We start from the raw sequence: 6,000 nt of genomic DNA, 5'->3' as shown, positions 1-6,000 counted from the left end.
CCTTTCCGCGACCACTGTTCGTCTCCCGCTAAATGGATAATGGAAAACACACAGGGATGTTTCTTTTATCTAATAATGTGTAGTGTGGCCAGTAGGGGTCATACATAGTGCGAATAATAAATATATTACAACAGCTGTGGAGGCAGCGACGATTATTTACACACACACTCTATACACAAGCAATATGAAAAGTCTGTAGCTGTCCCTTTCCGCGACCACTGTTTGTCTCCCGCTAAATGGATAATGGAAAACACACTGAAATGTTTCTTTTATCTAATAATGTGTAGTGTGGCCAGTAGGGGTCATACATAGTGCGAATAATAAATATATTACAACAGTTGTGCAGGTAGCGACGATTATTTACATACACTCTATACACAAGCAATATGAAAAGTCTATACTTGTCCCTTTCCGCGACCAGTGTTCGTCTCCTGTTTAATTGATATTGGAAAACACACAGGGATGGGTTTTTTTATCTAATAATGTGTAGTGTGGCCAGTAGGAGTCATATCATTATGTTTCAACAGTTGTGGAGGTAGTGACCACTATTTACCCACATGCTATAAGCGAGCAATATAAAAAGTCTGTAGTTGTCCCTTTCCGCGACCAGTGTTCGTCTCCTGTTTAATTGATAAGTGAAAACACACATGGATGTTTCTTTGATATAACAATGTGTAAAGTGACCAGTAGGGGTCATGCATAGCAAAAATATTCTATATATTACAACAGCTGTGGGGGTAGTGACCATCATTTACCCACGCGCTATATCCAAGCAATATGAAAAGTCTGTAGTTGTCCCTTTCCGCGACCACTATTCGTCTCCTGTTTAATTGATATTGGAAAACACACAGGGATGTTTCTTTTATCTAATAATGGAAAGTGTGGCCAGTAGGGGTCATACATAGTAAAAATAATAGATATATTACAACAGTTGTTGAGGCAGCGACGATTATTTACACACACACTCTATACACAAGCAATATGAAAAGTCTGTAGCTGTCCCTTTCCGCGACCACTATTCGTCTCCCGCTAAATGGATAATGGAAAACACACAGGGATGTTTCTTTTATATAATAATGGGAAGTGTGGCCAGTAGGAATCATACATAGTAAAGATAATAGATATATTACAACAGCTGTGGAGGCAGCGACGATTATTTACACACACACTCTATACACAAGCAATATGAAAAGTCTGTAGCTGTCCCTTTCCGCGACCACTGTTCGTCTCCCGCTAAATGGATAATGGAAAACACACAGGGATGTTTCTTTTATCTAATAATGGAAAGTGTGGCCAGTAGGAGTCATACGTAGTACAAATAATAAATATATTACAACAGTTGTGGAGGCAGCGACGATTATTTACACACACGCTATATACAAGCAATAGGAAAAGTCTGTAGCTGCCCTTTCCGCGACCTCTGTTCGTCTCCCGCTAAATGGATAATGGAAAACACACTGAAATGTTTCTTTTATCTAATAATGTGTAGAGTGGCCAGTAGGAGTGATGAAAAGTAAAGATAATAGATATATTACAACAGTTGTGGAGGCAGCGACGATTATTTACACACCCGCTATGTACAAGTGCATGATAGGAAAAGTCTGCAGATGTCCCTTTCCGCGACCACTGTTCGTCTCCCGCTAAATGGATAATGGAAAACACACAGGGATGTTTCTTTTATCTAATACTGTGTAGTGTGGCCAGTAGGGGTCATACATAGTAAAGATAATAGATATATTACAACAGCTGTGGAGGCAGCGACGATTATTTACATACACTCTATACACAAGCAATATGAAAAGTCTGTAGCTGTCCCTTTCCGCGACCACTGTTCGTCTCCCGCTAAATGGATAATGGAAAACACACAGGGGTGTTTCTTTTATCTAATAATGTGTAGTGTGGCCAGTAGGGGTCATACATAGTGCGAATAATAAATATATTGCAACAGTTGTGGAGGTACCGACGATTATTTACCCACACGCTATATACAAGCAATAGGAAAAGTCTGTAGCTGTCCCTTTCCGCGACCATTGTTCGTCTCCCGCTAAATGGATAATGGAAAACACACTGAAATGTTTCTTTTATCTAATAATGTGTAGTGTGGCCAGTAGGAGTGATGGAAAGTAAAGATAATAGATATATTACAACAGTTGTGGAGGCAGCGACGATTATTTACACACACGCTATGTACAAGTGATAGGAAAAGTCTGCAGCTGTCCCTTTCCGCGACCACTGTTCGTCTCCCGCTAAATGGATAATGGAAAACACATAGGGATGTTTCTTTTATCTAATACTGTGTAGTGTGGCCAGTAGGGGTCATACATAGTGCGAATAATAAATATATTACAACAGTTGTGCAGGTAGCGACGATTATTTACATACACTCTATACACAAGCAATATGAAAAGTCTGTACTTGTCCCTTTCCGCGACCAGTGTTCGTCTCCTGTTTAATTGATATTGGAAAACACAAAGGGATGGGTTTTTTTATCTCATAATGTGTAGTGTGGCCAGTAGGAGTCATACATAGTAAAAATAATAGATATATTACAACAGTTGTTGAGGCAGCGACGATTATTTACACACACACTCTATACACAAGCAATATGAAAAGTCTGTAGCTGTCCCTTTCCGCGACCACTATTCGTCTCCCGCTAAATGGATAATGGAAAACACACAGGGATGTTTCTTTTATCTAATAATGGGAAGTGTGGCCAGTAGGAATCATACATAGTAAAGATAATAGATATATTACAACAGCTGTGGAGGCAGCGACGATTATTTACACACACACTCTATAAACAAGCAATATGAAAAGTCTGTAGCTGTCCCTTTCCGCGACCACTATTCGTCTCCCGCTAAATGGATAATGGAAAACACACAGGGATGTTTCTTTTATCTAATAATGGGAAGTGTGGCCAGTAGGAGTCATACATAGTAAAGATAATAGATATATTACTACAGCTGTGGAGGCAGCGACGATTATTTACACACACACTCTATACACAAGCAATATGAAAAGTCTGTAGCTGTCCCTTTCCGCGACCACTATTCGTCTCCCGCTAAATGGATAATGGAAAACACACTGAAATGTTTCTTTTATCTAATAATGGGAAGTGTGGCCAGTAGGAGTCATACATAGTAAAGATAATAGATATATTACAACAGCTGTGGAGGCAGCGACGATTATTTACACACACACTCTATACACAAGCAATATGAAAAGTCTGTAGCTGTCCCTTTCCGCGACCACTGTTCGTCTCCCGTTAAATGGATAATTGAAAATACACAGGGATGTTTCTTTTATCTAATAATGTGTAGTGTGGCCAGTAGGGGTCATACATAGTGTGAATAATAAATATATTACAACAGTTGTGGAGGCAGCGACGATTATTTACCCACACGCTATATACAAGCAATAGGAAAAGTCTGTAGCTGTCCCTTTCCGCGACCACTGTTCGTCTCCCGCTAAATGGATAATGGAAAACACACTGAAATGTTTCTTTTATCTAATGATGTGTAGTGTGGCCAGTAGGAGTCATACATAGTAAAGATAATAGATATATTACAACAGTTGTGGAGGCAGCGACGATTATTTACACACACGCTATGTACAAGTGATAGGAAAAGTCTGTAGCTGTCCCTTTCCGCGACCATTGTTCGTCTCCCGCTAAATGGATAATGGAAAACACACAGGGATGTTTCTTTTATCTAATACTGTGTAGTGTGGCCAGTAGGGGTCATACATAGTGCGAATAATAAATATATTACAACAGTTGTGGAGGTAGCGACGATTATTTACATACACTCTATACACAAGCAATATGAAAAGTCTGTACTTGTCCCTTTCCGCGACCACTGTTCGTCTCCCGCTAAATGGATAATGTAAAACACACAGGGATGTTTCTTTCAACTAATAATGTGTAGAGTGACCAGTAGGGGTCATACATATAAATATATATATATATATATATATATATACATTACGACAGTTGTGGAGGTAGCGACGATTATTTACACACACGCTACACAAGGATGTTTCCTTTATATGATAATGTGCAGTGTGACATGTCAGTGGCGTAAATATAAAAAACATATTTGTATTATAATAGTTGTGGGGTAGTGGGGTTATTGTTCCCACACCAGGCAACATGAACAGTCTGTAGTTGTCCCTTTCCCAGACCAATATAATTATTTGATCACTGTGTTCGGTTCTTCGCTCAGGATGCTGTACGGGGTACCTTGACTTTACTGAGGGTTTATTGAGAATCACATGTTAAGTAAGGATAAGAATTTATGGATGAACAACTTATTTATTACAATTAAGAGCGACTTTTCGGTGTAGGTTCTAAAGCCGTTATCAAAGTGATATACAGAGCCTGGTTGACAAGTATATACAAGTCGGAAGCAATGTTTATACAGTAGAGTAGATATTGTTATACTGGAGTAGAGAATCCTGTTATGTATATACAAGGCCATTCGTGCAACAAGTTGTCCCAGTTTCCCAGACCAATGCCCGTCCCCCGTACAAATAATAATTGTATAATACTAGTTATGGGGGTATTGTGGCGATGATTTTCCCACAGCCAATGCAAGGCAATAGGAACAGTGTGCAGTTGTTCCTTTCCCAGACCAATGTTCGCGCCCCGTATAAAATAATATGAAACATACGCAATGCTCTTTTTTCATAATAATGTGTAAGAGTGCCGTTTCAGTGGACCGAATAAAAAAGCACTGTATTATACCCATTGTAGGGGTAGCCATGAGGATTTTTACATATCTAAAAAAGGCAATATGAAGACTCTGTAGTTGTCACTTTCCCAGACCAACGTACGCCTCTCGTTTAATTGATGGGGAAAATACACAAGGATGTTTCTTTTATATAATAGTAATGTGTAGAGTGACCAGTCAGTGGCTTGAGTATACAAAAAATAATTGTATTAAACTGGTTGTAGGGGTAGCGGCGATGATTTACGCACACGCTATATACAAGGCAATATGAAGAGTCTGTAGTTGTCTGTAGTTGTTTATAAAATAACGAAAATACGCAAAGCTCTATTTCATAACCTATGTGTAGGGTGGCTACAAAGAATACATTCTGAAGAACGTTGACTAGATTAAAGTGAGTCAGCATAAATGGCACTGGATTCGAATTTGCCAAAGCATGTATTTTTCCATATTTTTTATCTGTGAATTCGACGATATAGGATATAGTGGTAAAGCTTATGTTAAGTCGAGATTCCCCTTTGATAGAAATTATTTAAATCCGATTGTCAAAAGAAAATATTGTATAAAAAAAGTGAGCTAACCAGTTTAAACATATCTGTTTACCTCTCTGATGACTTGATAGCAAAAAATAAGGGATCAGAGTAAATTAAAGTGGCCTGTGTTCTGAAAAGAAAGTTCGGCTATCGTTTGTCAGCTATATTTGTGAGATTGCGAGAATGTGTATAATGAATATGTATGTATATGTCCGTTCTAGTACCTAGACAAACGGATTTTACAAACATGCATGTATTTATTAGTTTAGTGTAGTGTGATACATTACCACGATGTCTAAAGAGACTGAATCAAATCACAGATGATCTCAATCGTCACCTCACTAACAGTACAGATAAAAGAAATAATGGCTTTAAATGTGTTAAAATTGAGTGAGCTTGATCGAGTAAGTATATATACATATTATATATAAAAGAATACTGCGTTCATAATATTTATTCAGACAAAAATGTATGGAATTGTTATAATTTGACTGGGATTTGTCTATAGATAGCCGCGCATTTCGTATTGTCGTGCGGAAGCTTAAATACAGTATAGTTGAACTACACGCGCGAGTATAACAGGCATACCTCTCGATAAACGTAGCTCTGAGGCCTGGTCTGGGAAAGGGACGTATACTGACTCGACCGTTAAAAACAAATACTGTTGTGTTTGTGAAACATCAAGCTCCTCACAGCGATAGTACGTTCCCGGAGCTCTCTATACTATGTTATCGGGAGTG

The sequence above is a fragment of the Haliotis rufescens genome, unplaced genomic scaffold (assembly GCF_023055435.1).
Source record: "Haliotis rufescens isolate VD_foot unplaced genomic scaffold, xgHalRufe1.0.p SCAF_1, whole genome shotgun sequence".
In the NCBI taxonomy this organism is placed as follows: domain Eukaryota; kingdom Metazoa; phylum Mollusca; class Gastropoda; order Lepetellida; family Haliotidae; genus Haliotis; species Haliotis rufescens.
Note: the sequence above shows the minus strand (reverse complement) of the source record.